The sequence below is a fragment of the Oncorhynchus kisutch genome, linkage group LG14 (genome assembly GCF_002021735.2).
Source record: "Oncorhynchus kisutch isolate 150728-3 linkage group LG14, Okis_V2, whole genome shotgun sequence".
Taxonomy (NCBI): Eukaryota; Metazoa; Chordata; class Actinopteri; order Salmoniformes; family Salmonidae; genus Oncorhynchus; species Oncorhynchus kisutch.
Genome location: NC_034187.2, coordinates 71,507,734 through 71,523,436, shown reverse-complemented (window position 1 = coordinate 71,523,436; position 15,703 = coordinate 71,507,734). Strand labels below are relative to the sequence as shown.

At 43.6% G+C, this 15,703-nt stretch overlaps 1 protein-coding gene across 1 annotated transcript in view; it reads left to right on the top strand.

The window, feature by feature from the left end:
• LOC109904662 (gamma-aminobutyric acid type B receptor subunit 2-like) overlaps nt 1–15,703 on the top strand; it is a 350,185-nt gene that overhangs the window by 167,218 nt on the left and 167,264 nt on the right. The gene's annotated exons all lie outside the window — the stretch shown is intronic.

The following is a 15,703-nucleotide window of genomic DNA, read 5'->3' as shown; positions in this document are numbered from 1 at the left end:
CTTTTCAATGGTCCAAAAGTCCTTGAGAATAGATATGGGAGAATATCGGAACAGCTGTTTATACATTCATGTCTCTCTCTGAGAAATGATGTCCATATTTCATAACTTTATCCAGTTGTGAAAGACATTTCATTATTTTCTAGTCCTTCCTTACTTCTGAGCCACTATCCAATACATTTTCAGAAACTGACAGTTTTGCAGGTAATTTTTTCCTGACAACATCTATCAATAAGTCTGTCCAACGTCTAGCTGACAAATGTGTGGATTTCATCGCTTTCGGTTTAGCTTGACAGGATCTCTCCCCGTCTGTCCTGTCTCCACTGTTGCCATCTGACACATTTCAGGAACCTAGGAAGTTTTCCCCTTGCACTGTCTATTAATAAGTGGATTAAGGCCTGTTTTGATTCACACTACACCATGCAGTCTTGATGATTAAGCCTCAATCCCCTGTTTGCTGTTAGAGACTAGAATGCCTCATGATGATGAATTCAAACTATTTGCCAAGGCCACTGCTCTTTAGGTGGTGGATTGTGTGTCTGTGTGTGTGTGTGTGTGTGTGTGAGATCACTTCAACCGCTCTGCTTTCTCTACCATTGTAGTTCCTAAGCTCTGCCAGGTTAACTAGGTCTTCACAGAGCCAGGCCTTCAGAGACACTGTAACAGGAGTAGAGTGAAGATGTCCATAGATGCTGATCTTGGGTCAGTTACCCCTCCTCCTCTCCTCATCACTCTCTCTGATCAACATTAGTGAAATTAGAACACAGAAAAATCCCTCACTGAGCGAGGTAATCACATTACATAAAGGAATGACTGTGATCACATTTTGAAACCTTACGTTGATATCATGACCTTACCAAGAAATCGTAGAAAAGCAATAAGATTTAGAAAACAACAAAAAATAAATATATGTACACTACAGGTCAAAGATTTTAGAACTGTAACGAGTTCGCTGAGAGTCAGGAAGCAAGTACAGCGAGTGAGTGTTTTAATAAGCAAACAAAACAATAAACACGAAACACAAACAACGCACCAACATGAAAACAGAGTCAATAACCCCTGAGGAAAGAACCAAGGGGATTTACAGATATAGTGAAGATAATCAAGGAGGTGATGGAGTCCAGGTGAGTGTCATGAGGCGCAGGTGCGCGAGACGATGGTGACAGGTGTGCGGGATAATCAGCAGCCTGATGACCTAGAGGCCGGAGAGGGAGAATACGTAGTACCCCTCCCTTACGCGCGGCTCCAGACGCTGGACGCCATCAAAGGGGACGAACCTGGGGATCAGGAGCGGACCTGTCACCCCTGCAGAAGCGCAAGAACCTGTCACGGCAGCTGAGGTATGGAAACCTGTCTAGTCAGCTGTGGCGCGGGAACCTGACAGATCGGTTGAGGCAAAGGAGCCTAGTGATCCGGCCGAGGCACGAAAGCCTGATGAGCAGGCTGAGGAAGGGGAGCATGGCGATCCAGCTAAGGCATGGGGGTAGAAGCTGTTAAGGAGTCTTTTGGTCCTAGACTTGGCACTCCGGTACCTCTTTCTGTGCGGTAGCAGAGAGAACAGTCTATGACATGGGTGACTGGAGTTTTTGGCCATTTTTTGGGCTGTCCTCTGAAAACGGCCTAGTATATACAGTACCAGTCAAAAGTTTGGACACACCTACTCATTCCAGGGTTTTTCCTTATTTTTCCTATTTTCTACATTGTAGAATAATAGTGAACACATCACAACTATGAAATAACACATATGGAAACATGTTGTAACCAAAAAAAGTGTTAAACAAATCAAAATATGATTTTATATTTGAGATTCTTTGAAGTAGCCACCCTTTGCCTTGATGACAGCTTTGCACAGTTTTGTAGTTCTCTCAACCAGCTTCATGAGGTAGTCAGCTGGAATGCATTCCAATTAACAGTTCATTTGTTCATTTGTGGAATTTCTTGGAATTTCTTTCCTTCTAATGCATTTGAGCCAATCAGTTGTGTTGTGACAAGGTAGGGGTGGTATACAGAAGATAGACCTATTTGGTAAAAGACCAAGTCCATATTATGGCAAGAACAGCTCAAATAAGCAAACAGAAATGACAGTCCATCATTACTTTAAGACATAAAGGTCAGTCAATCTGGAAAATGTCAAGAACGCAATATCGCAAAAACCATCAAGCTCTATGATGAAACTGTCTCTCTTGAGGACCACCAGAAGAAAGGGAAGACACAGAGTTACCTCGGTTGCAGAGGATAAGTTCATTTGAGTTCGGCAATTAACTGCACTTCAGATTGCACCTCACAGAGTTCAAGTAACAGAAACATCTCAACATCTGCTGTTCAGAGGAGAATGCGTGAATCAGGCCTTCATGGTCAAATTTGCTGCAAAGAAACCACTACTAAAGGACACCAATAATAAGAAGAGACTTGCTTCGGCCAAGAAACACGAGCAATGGACATTAGAACAGTGGAAATCTGTCCTTTGGTCTGATGAGTCCAAATGGGGGATTTTTGGTTCCAACCACTGTGTCTTTGTGAGACGCAGAGTAGGTGAACAGATGATCTCTGCATGTGTGGTTCCCACCGTGAAGCATGGAGGAGGTGTGACGGTGTGGGGGTGCTTTGCTGGTGACACTGCCTGTAATTTATTTAGAATTCAAGGCACACTTAACCAGCATGGCCACCACAGCATTCTGCAGTGATACGCCACCCCATCTGGTTTGCGCTTAGTGGGACTATCATTTGTTTTTCAACAGGACAATGTCCCAACATAACTCCAGGCTGTGTAAGGGCTATTTGACCAAGAAGAAGAGTGATGGAGTGCTGCATCAGATGACCTGGCCTCCACAATCACTCGACCTCAGTCCAAATGAGATGGTTTGGGAACCATGTTCTGTTATAATCTCCACCCAGCACAGCCAGAAGAGGACGGGCCACCCCTCATAGCCTGGTTCCGCTCTAGGATTCTTCCTAGGTTTTGGCCTTTCTAGGGAGTTTTTCCTAGCCACCATGCTTCTACACCTGCATTGCCTGCTGTTTGGGGTTTTAGGCTGAGTTTCTGTACAGCACTTTTGATATATCAGCTGATGTAAGAAGGGCTATATAAATACATTTGATTAGATTTGAGTTAGACAGCAGTGTGAAGGAAAAGAAGTCTTGAAGGAACTCCTTCAAGACTGTTGGGAAAGAATTCCAGGTGAAGCTGGTTGATAGAATGCCAAGAGTGTGCAAAGCTATCCATCAAGGGGAAGGGTGGCTACTTTGAAGAATCTCAAATATAAAATATATTTTGATTTGTTTAACACTTTTTTGGTTGCTACATGATTCCATATGGGTTATTTCATAGTTTTGGTACTGTACATTTAAATATATAATTGGCTGGGCAATTTTGGAAGTATGCTTGGGGTCAACATCCATTTGGAAGACCCATTAATGACCAAGCTTTAACTTCCTGACTGATTTTTAAATTTAAAATATATATATATATTTCACCTTTATTTAACCAGGGAAGCTTGTTGAGAACAAGTTCTCATTTACAACTGCGACCTGGCCAAGATAAAGCAAAGCAGTGCAACAGAAACAACAACACAGAGTTACACATGGAAAAAACAAGCGTACAGTCAATAACACAATAGAAAAAAAAGAAAGTCTATATAGTGTGTGTGTGTGCAAATTACGTGAGGAGGTAAGGCAATAAATAGGCCATAGTAGCAAAGTAATTACAATTTAGCAGATTAACACTGGAGTGACAGATGACCAGATGATGATGAGCAGATGATGGTGTATAAGTAGTGATACTTGTGTGCAAAAAAGCAGCAAAGTAAATAAAAACAATATTTAATTTTTCCTTTATTTAACTAGGCAAGTCAGTTAAGAACACATTCTTATTTTCAATGACGGCCTAGGAACAGTGGGTTAACTGCCTGTTCAGGGGCAGAACAACAGATTTGTACCTTGTCAGCTCAGGGGTTTAGAACTTGCAACCTTCCGGTTGCTAGTCCACCGCTCTAACCACTAGGCTACACTGCCGCAGTATGGGGATGAGGTAGGTAGATTGGGTGGGCTATTTACAGATGGACTATGTATAGCTGCAGTGATCGGTTAGCTGCTCAGATAGCTGATGTTTAAAGTTAGTGAGGGAAATCTAAGTCTCCAGCTTCAGAGATTTTTGCAATTTGTTCCAGTCTCTGGCGGCAGAGAACTGGAAGGAAATGCGTCCAAAGGAGGTGTTGGCTTTGGGGATGACCAGTGAGATATACCTGCTGGAGCGCGTGCTACGGGTGGGTGTTGTTATCGTGACCAGTGAGCTGAGATAAGGCGGAGCTTAACCTAGCATAGACTTATAGATGACCTGGAGCCAGTGGGTCTGCCGACGAATATGTAGCTAGGGCCAGCCGACTAGAGAATACAAGTCGCAGTGGTGGGTGGTATAAGGTGCTTTGGTAACAAAACGGATGGCACTGTGACAGACTACATCCAATTGGCTGAGTAGAGTATTGGAAGCTATTTTGTAAATGACATCGCCGAAGTCGAGGATCGGTAGGATAGTCAGTTTTACTATGGTAAGTTAGGCGGCGTGAGTGAAGGAGGCTTTGTTGCGAAATAGGAAGCCGATTCTAGATTTGATTTTGGATTGGAGATGTTTGATATGAGTCTGGAAGGAAAGTTTACAGTCTAGCCAGACACCTAGGTATTTGTAGTTGTCCATGTATTCCAAGTCAGAACCGTCCTGAGTGGTGATGCTTGTCGGGTGGGCGGGTGCTGGCAGCGATCCGTGGTTGACTGTAGACCCTGCCACATACGTCTCGTGTTTGAGCCGTTGAATTGCGGCTCCACTTTGTCTCTATACTGACACTTTCCTTGTTTGATTGCCTTACGGAGGGAATAACTACACTGTTTGTATTCGGCCATATTTCAAGTTGCCTTGCCAAGATTAAATGCGGTGGTACGTGCTTTCAGTTTTGCGCGAGTGCTGCCATCAATCCAAAGTTTCTGGTTAGGGTTTAACAAGGGAGTGTGTGTGTGTGTGTGTGTGTGTGTGTGTGTGTGTGTGTGTGTGTGTGTGTGTGTGTGTGTGTGTGTGTGTGTGTGTGTGTGTGTGTGTGTGTGTGTGTGTGTGTGTGTGTGTGCCTGCCTGTGTGCTGATATGAGTGTATCAATGCCCGTGTCTTTAGTCTGTGTTTGCTGGTGCTTGTTTAACCCTGCATGTAAATAGAATCATATTGTACTAATGTCCTTTTGGAGCACTGGAGCGTTCAACACTCATAACTCAATACACTGACACTGTAATTTTGCCCATTCTGTCCCCATGTATTTGTTTTTGTGTGTTAGTGTGTGTGTGTTGGTTCTTGTGTGTGTTTGTGTGTGTGAGTGTGTGTGTGTGTGTGGGGGGGGGGGGGGGGGGGATTCTATTTCTCTCCTGATGTATTGACTGCTGTGGGAAGATGGGGAATCCCAGGCAAGCACAGACAATAAAGGATTTTTCCCTCCCTCCCTTGCTCCTCTCTCGTTCTCGTTCTCTCTTTCACACACAGAAACACACACAGAAACACACACGCACAGATACGCACACACACACACACAACTACACGTTCTGCGGGGTGGCGATGGATTTGTCCACGTCCGTTGGGAATGGAAGGGACATACGTCTTACAAATAGAAATCTCTTGGGAGACAGAAGCTCTTCTAGGACAGCCCTATATGAAGCCGTATTCTCCACGAGCTCTCTGGCATACTGTCGATTCGTTTTACACTCTATGCCCAAACGTCAGATCTTTTTCCATGCTAGAACATAACAAACAGGTACTAGAATTCCATTTTTTTTCCTGTACTTCTGTCAAATATGTTTCATGTCATTTACCGATTGAGAGAGGATAAAAGTCTATGAGCGCAGCCGATGTGCTGGTGCCTGCTCCACTTACCCACTGCTAGCTCTAGCCTGTCCTGGGGAACCACTGCACTCCCTGGGAGGCTGGACTGAATCACCACTTAGCTGTTTCAGAAGTTAACACACTTGATTAATGCAACACAGCATTTAGAAATGTTGCAACTGTTACTGTTCACAAAGCAATGTCCATTACAGGTTTGACACTTTACATTGCAAGAAGGTAACGGAAGCTTGCAACTTTGTAGGGCAGTCTTTGTTCAAGGTTTCAGGCTTGTAACTTGAATAAATATGAGTTTTAGTTCAATGACCCCAGCTAGGAAATCCTTGTTTGCGTGTGCGATGAAGAGGATGCGCACCTGCTAATATTGCTTTCCTATTGAACATACTTATTTCTGTATGAAATAGTTTAGTTCATTTACATTTTCGGGTACCTGATCAATTCATAGAAACGTATTTTGACTTGTTGAAACAAAGTTTAGGTGTAGATTTTTGGATTCCTTTCTCTGCATGTTGAACGAGTGGATTAGTCAAATCGATGGCACCAACTAAATGTACTTTTGGGGATATAAAGAAGTATTTTATATGTTTTTCATAAAAAATGTATTTCACCTTTATTTAACCAGGTAGGCTAGTTGAGAACAAGTTCTCATTTGCAACTGCAACCTGGCCAAGATAAAGCAAAGCAGTTCAACACATACAACAACACATACAACAACACAGAGTTACACATGGAATAAACAAACATATAATCAATAATACAGTAGAAAAATCTATACACAGCATGTGCAAATGAGGTAGGATAAGAGAGGTAAGGCAATAAATAGGCAATAGTGGCGAAGTAATTACAATATAGCAATTAAACACTGGAAAGGTAGAGTGTGCAGAAGATGAATGTGCAAGTAGAGATACTGGGGTGCAAAGGAGCAAGATAATTAAATAAATACAGTATGGGGATGAGGTAGATTGGATGGGCTATTTGCAGATGAGCTATGTACAGTTGCAGTGATCTGTGAGCTACTCTGACAGCTGGTGCTTAAAGCTAGTGAGGGAGGTAAGAGTCTCCAGCTTTAGTGATTTTTGCAGTTCGTTCCAGTAATGGCAGCAGAGAACTAGAAGGAGAGGAGTAGCCAGTGGGTTTGTCGACAAGTATGAAGCGAGGGCCAGCCAAGGAGAGAGTACAGGTCACAGTGGTGGGTAGTATATGGGGCTTTGGTGACAAAATGGATGGCACTGTGATAGACTGCGTCCAATTTGTTGAGTAGAATGTTGGAGGCTATTTTGTAAATTACATCGCCGAAGTCAAGGATCGGTAGGATGGTCAGTTTTACGAGGTATGTTTGGCAGCATGAGTGAAGGATGCTTTGTTGTGAAATAGGAAGCCGATTCTAGATTTAATTTTGGATTGGAGATGTTTAATGTGAGTCTGGAAGGAGAGTTTACAGTCTAACCAGACACCTAGGTATTTGTAGTTGTTCACATACTCTAAGTCAGAACCGTCCAGAGTGGTGATGCTGGACGGGCGGGCAGGTGTGGGCAGCGATCGGTTGAAGAGCATGTAATTAGTTTTACTTGCATTTAAGAGCAGTTGAAGGCCACAGAAGGAGAGTTCTATGGCATTGAAGCTCGTCTGGAGGTTAGTTAACACAGTGTCCAACGAAGGGCCAGAGGTATACAGAATGGTGTCGTCTGCTTAGAGGTGGATCAAAGAATCACCAGCAGCAAGAGCGACATCATTGATGTATACAGAGAAGAGAATCGGCCCGAGAATTGAACCCTGTGGCACCCCCATAGAGACTGCCAGAGGCCCGGACAACAGGACCTCCGATTTGACACACTGAACTCTCTCTGAGAAGTAGTTGGTGAACCAGGCAAGGCAGTCATTTGAGAAACCAAGGCTGTTGAGTCAGCCAATAAGAATGTTGTGATTGACAGAGTCAAAAGCCTTAGCCAGGTTGATGAATACGGTTGCATAGTAATGTCTCTTATCGATGGTGGTTATGATATCGTTTAGGACCTTGAGCGTGGCTGAGGTGAACCCATGACCCGCTCTGAAACCAGATTGCATAGCGGAGAAGGTACGGTGGGATTCGAAATGGTTGAATATCTGTTTGTTAACTTGGCTTTCGAAGACCTTAGGCAGGGTAGAATAGATATAGGTCTGTAGCAGGTTGGGTCTAGAGTGTCACCCCCTTTGAAGAGGGGGATGACTGCGTCAGCTTTCAAATCAAATCAAGTTTATTTGTCACATACACATGGTTAGCAGATGTTAATGTGAGTGTAGCGAAATGCTTGTGCTTCTAGTTCCGACAATGCAGTAATAACCAACGAGTAATCTAACCTAACAATTCCAAAACTACTACCTTATAGACACAAGTGTAAAGGGATAAAGAATATGTACATAAAGATATATGAATGAGGGATGGTACAGAACGGCATAGGCAAGATGCAGTAGATGGTATCGAGTACAGTATATACATATGAGATGAGTAATGTAGGGTATGTAAACAAAGTGGCATAGTTTAAAGTGACATAGTTTATGTATTACATAAAGATGCAGTAGATGATATAGAGTACACTATATACATATACATATGAGATGAGTAATGTAGGGTATGTAAACATTATATTAAGTAGCATTGTTTAAAGTGGCTAGTGATATATTTTACATCAATCTATGGGAATCTCAGACCATACAAAAAGAGATGTTGAACAGGCTAGTAATAGGGTTTGCAACAATTTCGGCAGATCATTTTAGAACGAGAGGGTCCAGATTGTCTAGCCTGGCTGATTTGTAGGGGACCAGATTTATTAGCTCTTTCAGAATATCAGCTATATGGATTTGGGTGAAGGAGAAGTGGGGGAGGTTTGGGCGAGTCGCTGTGGGGGGTGGAGTGCTGTTGATCGGGATAGGGGTAGCCAGGTGGAAAGCATGGCCAGCCGTAGAAAAATGCTTATTGAAATTCTCGATTATAGTGGATTTATCGGTGGTGACAGTGTTTCCTAGCCTCAGGGCAGTGGGCAGCTGGGAGGAGGTGCTCTTATTCTCCATGGACTTTACAGTGTCCCAGAACTTTTTTGAGTTTGTGCCACAGGATGCAAATTTCTGCTTGAAAAAGCTAGCCTTAGCTTTCCTAACTGCCTGTGTGTATTTGTTCCTAACTTCCCTGAAAAGTTGCATGATGCAGAACGCAACAGGATGTTTTTGTGCTCTTCAAGGGCAGTCAGGTCTGGGGAGAACCAAGGGCCATATCTGTTCCTGGTTACATTTTATTTGAATGGGGCATGCTTATTGAAGATGGTGAGGAAGGCACTTTTAAAGAAGGACCAGGCATCCTCTACTGACGGGATGAGGTCAATTTCCTTCCAGGATACCCAGGCTAGGTTGATTAGAAAGGCCTGCTCGCTGAAGTGTTTTAGGGAGTGTTTGACAGTAATGAGGGGTGGTTGTTTGACCGCGGACCCATTACAGATACAGGCAATGAGGCAGTGATCGCTGAGATCTTGGTTGAAAACAGTAGATTTGGAGGGCAAGTTGGTTAGGATGATATCTATGAGGGTACCCATGTTCACGGATTTGGGTTCATTGATAATTTGTGTGAGATTGAGGGCATCAGGCTTAGATTGTAGGCTTGCCGGGGTGTTAAACATGTCAGAGTTTAAGTCACCTAGCAGCACGAGCTCTGAAGATAGATGGGGGGCAATCAGTTCACATATGGTGTCCAGGACACAGCTGGGGGCAGAGAGTGGTCTATAGCAAGCGGCAACTGTGAGAGACTTGTTTCTGGAAAGATGAATTTTTAAAAGTAGAAGTTCTAATTGTTAGGGTACAGACCTGGATAGTAAGACAGAACTCTGCAATCTCTGCAGTTGACTGCAACACCGCCCCCTTTGGCAGTTCTATCTTGTAGCTGGGGATGGAAATTTCAGGGGTTTTGGTGTGCTTCCTAAGCCAGGCTTCAGACACGGCTAGGACATCCGGGTTGGCAGAGTGTGCTAAAGCAGTGAATAAAACAAACTTAAGGAGGAGGCTTCTAATATTAACATGCATGAAACCAAGGCTTTTACTGTTACAGGAGTCAACAAATGAGAGCACCTGGGGAGTAGGAGTGGAGTTAGGCACTGCAGGGCCTGGATCAGGACTGGTCGTCTAGTGCGTTCAGAGCAGAGAGTAAAAGGAGAAGGTTTCTGGTCGTGAGAGAATAGATTCAAGGCATAATGTACAGACAGAGGTATGGTAGGATGTGGGTACATTGGAGGTAAACCTAGGCATTGAGTAATGATGAGAGAGATATTGTCTCTAGAGACGTTTAAACCAGGTGATGTCACCGCATATATGGAAGGTGGAACTAAATGGGAGGTTAAGGAATATTGAGCAGGGCTAGAGGCTCCACAGTGAAATAAGATAATAATCATTAACCCGGACAGTAATGGACAAGGCATATTGAAATCAGGGAGAGGCATGTGTAGCCGGGTGATCAATAGGGGTCCAGTGAGTGGTTGGGCTGGCTGGAGACACGGAGATTCAGACAACTAGCAGGCCGGGGTTAGCAAGCTAGCAGACCGGGGCTAGGAAGCTAGCAGAAGGACCTTCCTCCACGGAGGAAAGTCTGTTTTAGCCACCGCGCGCGGTGACGTAGATAGACCAGTCGTGATTGATTAGTAGGGTTCCGAGTAGCAATTGACAAAATAGGTATTGTGGCCCAAGAAATTGGCAGATGGATCTATACAGCTAACAGTCCAATATGCTCTAGACAGCTAGCGAGCTGTGGCTAGCAGCTAGCGGGAAGCCATCATCCTGGAGTCGCCTCTTCACTGTTGACGTTGAGACTGGTGTTTTGCAGGTACTATTTAATGAAGCTGCCAGTTGAGGACTTGTGAGGCGTCTGTTTCTCAAACTAGAAACTAATGTACTTGTCCTCTTGCTCAGTTGTGCACCGGGGCCTCCCACTCCTCTTTCTATTCTGGTTAGAGACAGTTTGCGCTGTGCTGTGAAGGGAGTAGTACACAGCGTTGTATGAGATCACATGGAATAGCCTTCATTTCTCAGAACAAGAATAGACTGACGAGTTTCAGAAGAAACTTTGCTTCTGGCCATTTTTAGCCTGTAATCGAACCCACAAATGCTGATGCTCCAGATACTCAACTAATCTAAAGAAGGACAGTTTTATTGCTTCTTTAACTTCTTGGCGCACCCATCCCGTTAGCGGGATAATTTTCGTCAACATCCGCTGAATTACAGAGTGGCAAATTAAATTACTGCAAATATTAAATTTTCATAAAATCACAAGTGCAATATAGCAACAAAAAATGTTTTAAAAAAATTGTCGCTTTTCGGCGAAAGCTATCCAAGCGTTTATGTTAGGACATCTCTCTCAGCAGACAAAACATTACAAACAGCTAGCATCAAACTAGATTGGTCACGAAAGTCAAAAAAGCAATCAAATTAATCGCTTACCTTTGATGATCTTCGGATGTTTGCACTCACGAGACTTCCAGTTACACAATAAATGTTAATTTTGTTCCATAAAGATTATTTTTAAATCCAAAAACCTTCATTTGGTTGGTGCGTTATGTTCAGAAATCCACAGGCTCGAGCGGTGACAACGGGGCAGACGAAAATTCCAAATAGTATCCGTAAAGTTCGTAGAAACATGTCAAACGTTTTTTATAATCAATCCTCAGGTTGTTTTTACAATAAATAATAAATAATATTTCAACCGGACCGTAGCTTTTTCAATAGGAGTGAGAGAGAAAATGTCTGTTCCAAGCTGCTCACGCATGCAAAACTCTGCTGGCACCCAGCCATCTAATGGCGCGATGTGATCATTTTTCTGAATAAAAGCCTGAAACTATGCCTAAAGATTGTTCACACCATGTGGAAGCCATAGGAAAATAAATCTGGTTGATATCCCTTTAAATGGAGGGAAGGCATGTAATGGAACAGAGAGGTTTCAGGAAAAACAACACTTCCTGGTTGGATTTTCCTCAGGTTTTCGCCTGCAATATCTGTTCTGTTATACTCACAGACAATATTTTGACAGTTTTGGAAACGTTAGAGTGTTTTCTATCCTCATCTGACAATTATATTCATATTCTAGATTCTGGGCCTGAGAAATAGGCAGTTTCATTTGGGTACGTTTTTCATCCAAACATCAAAATACTGCCCCCTACACTCAAGAGGTTAATCAGGACAACAATGTTCAGCTGTGCTAACATAATTGCAAAAGGGTTTTCTAATGATCAATTAGCCTTTTAAAATTATAAACTTGGATTAGCTAACACAACGTGACATTGGAACACAGGAGTGATGGTTGCTGATAATGGGTCTCTGTTCGCCTATGTAGATATTCCATAAAAAATGTACATTTTCCAGCTACAACAGTCATTTACAACATTAACAATGTCTACACTGTATTTCTGATCAATTTTATGTTATTTTAATGGACAAAAAAACATGCTTTTCTTTCAAAAGCAAGGACATTTCTAAGTGACACCAAACTTAGTGTATGTACAGTATATATATATATATATGTGTGTGTGTGTGATGGGATATATAGACATTATGGACAGTATAGGATAGAATATGTAGTATATGTGAAGAATACGTAGGATGGAATAGTATATGTATGTAGTCCTGAGTGCTGCAGTGGTCTAAGGCACTGCATCTCATTGCTAGAGTTGTCACTACAGACCCTGGTTCAATTCCAGGCTGTTTCTCAACCGGCTGTGATTGGGAGTCCCATAGGGTGGCGCACAATTGTCTCAGCGTTGTCTGGGTTAGGGTTTGGCTGTGGTAGGCCGTCGTTGTAAATAAGAATTTGTTCTTAACTGACTTGCCTAGTTAAATAAAGGTTAAATAAATATATGCAGCAATACAGTATATACATATGAAATGGGTATAACAGTATGTTAACATTATTAAAGTGACCAGCCTTTAAGGTGGTAGCTAGGGTGGCTAGGGACTATGGTCAGGGCAGGATACTGGGTGGATGCAGGCTAGTGATGACTATTTAACAGTCTCATGGCCTTAAGATAGTATTGGTATAGAAGTCAAAATTCTGGTATCATGACAACAATACTGTAAATACAGACCCACTGCATGGTGCACACAAACACACTGTGCTCTCCACAGCTCACTACTGTGGACTGGTGTTCAGTAATGGCTCTGCCGTGTGTGTGTGTGTGTGTGTGTGTGTGTGTGTGTGTGTGTGTGTGTGTGTGTGTGTGTGTGTGTGTGTGTGTGTGTGTGTGTGTGTGTGTGTGTGTGTGTGTGTGTGTGTGTGAACACCGTGTCTCTGTTTGTATAAATGGCTGAGGTGGGTTTTGTGTGTCTAATGGAAAGATAATGTGTTTGAATTGGGGACTTCACAATGGAAGACGTCTCCGGGAGCTTATTTAATGTGTTTTTGTGAATATAAAGTAGCTGTTATTCAACTAAGATACACACATTAAATTGCAAGAAAAACATGTTCACACACACACAGGCGCGCACACACACACACACACACACACACACACACACACACACACACACACACACACACACACAGGCGCACACACAGGCGCACACACGCGCACACACACACACACACACAAACACACACACACACACACACAGAGAGACAGAGAGAGAGAGACATACACACACATACACTCACACGCACATACACACACATACACAACCACCTACACACACACTCATAACTCACTCTCATGGAACCATGTTGTCTAACTTTCCTTCAACACTCTGCTACGTGTAGACAACAGCAGGGCAGCATTACTGGATCAATACAACCTGGCTTTGCTCTTCAGGAATAATAAGTCAACTCAGAGCAGACAAGCTAGTACATTGTCTTCTGATGGTCTCCAGGATCTACAGGCCCAAATCAGACATAAACAAGGAGACACTTGCACACGCTGACAGACGGTTTCCTTCTCTTTCTCAAGCTCTTTCTTTTAGTTAGATGTAGTGTTCCTTCCATTCCTGATGGAAGTGGACAAATCCATCTGCGTTGTGTTTGCATGCATGTGATCTTGCACACGTTCCACACATGTGTGTGTGTGTTGACCTGGCCTTAGTTCAACTGTGAATATTGTTGTAGCTGGGATAAATACTGGACATTTAGCATAAAGGAATTGGTGGTTGAGTTATAGCTAGGAGTTTGTGAGAGAATGAATCAGGAAGAATGAGAGGAATGGATGCCTAGGTTGCGTCCCAAATGGCACCCTACTCCCTGTGTGTAGTGCACTACTTTTGACCAGAGCTGTATGGGTTTCCCTATGGTCCCTGGTCAGAACTAGTGCACTACATAGGGAATAGGGTGCCATTTGGGACACCGCCATGGTGTAGTCCACAGTAAGATGAACCACTACGGGAGTCAACATGGCACAGGGAGGCAAACCACTTCCTCTTCACACCATTATCTACCTCCCTACAGCCATTACCTACCACTGTGATGGCTCAATGCATCAAATATATACTAGCCTCCCAATGAATTTAGACCAGTAGGTGGCCAATATGTCCTAGATATGCTGTTTACAAGTAAAGTAGACTGACTGAAGCACAAACATGCATTCCCACAGACACAGACACACACACACACACACACCCCACACAATGCGTCCCAAATGGCACCCTACTCCCTGTGTGTAGTGCACTACTTTTGACCAGAGCTGTATGGGTTTCCCTATGGTCCCTGGTCAGAACTAGTGCACTACATAGGGAATAGGGTGCCATTTGGGACACCGCCATGGTGTAGTCCACAGTAAGATGAACCACTACGGGAGTCAACATGGCACAGGGAGGCAAACCACTTCCTCTTCACACCATTATCTACCTCCCTACAGCCATTACCTACCACTGTGATGGCTCAATGCATCAAATATATACTAGCCTCCCAATGAATTTAGACCAGTAGGTGGCCAATATGTCCTAGATATGCTGTTTACAAGTAAAGTAGACTGACTGAAGCACAAACATGCATTCCCACAGACACAGACACACGCACACACACACACACACACACCCCACACAATGACCACATGGTTCTAAAAGCCTTTTTCGCCTGCCTAGCTATCACTGTAGTACACTGTAGTGTTTCCTGTAGCTAACTCACAATGCTTCCTGTTTATGTGTCTATTCTGGTTCACTTGACAGGTCACCACAGCGTTAACTGCATTATGCATTTCATCACATCACACTGTAGCGTACTCACCACCCTCCATGGCTGGGCCTTCTGTGGTTACTAACCCACTAACCCTCTGGAGTTCCCCTCTCGCCGAGACGGCCGGTCAGCCTTCTGCTGCACCCCTCCTCCCTTCCTCCCTGGAGCCATGCAGCCCCTCTGCTTAACTCTTCACTTTAAGAGGTCTCTTCTCTCTACCTTAATCTCTCTCTCTCTCTCTCTCTCTCTCTCTCTCTCTCTCTCTCTCTCTCTCTCCCTAGCTCTCACTCTCCCTCTTTCTCTCTCTCTCTCTCTCTCTCTCTCTCTCTCTCTCTCTCTCTCCCTCTTTCTCTCTCTCTCTTGCTTTCTCTCCCTCTTCGCTCATACACACATGGGGCTACTATGAGACACACAGTATGCATTACCTTCTCAAAAAATAGGGATCTTTCTATACCCTACTGTGTCTCCCCCATGCTGCATTCAGCAGTAACAGCTGCATGTTTTCCCCCAGTGTCCCTAAAATACCACTAAGTCAACATTAGCTCAGCAGCATTAGCTAAGAAACAAACGCAGCTTACTGCCTCCTCGGCTTATTATCGAGTGCTTGAGACTCGGAAGGAGCAATTTTCCTTTCTGGAATAGTTTCTTCTGGGGGGATACAGAGACTAAATTA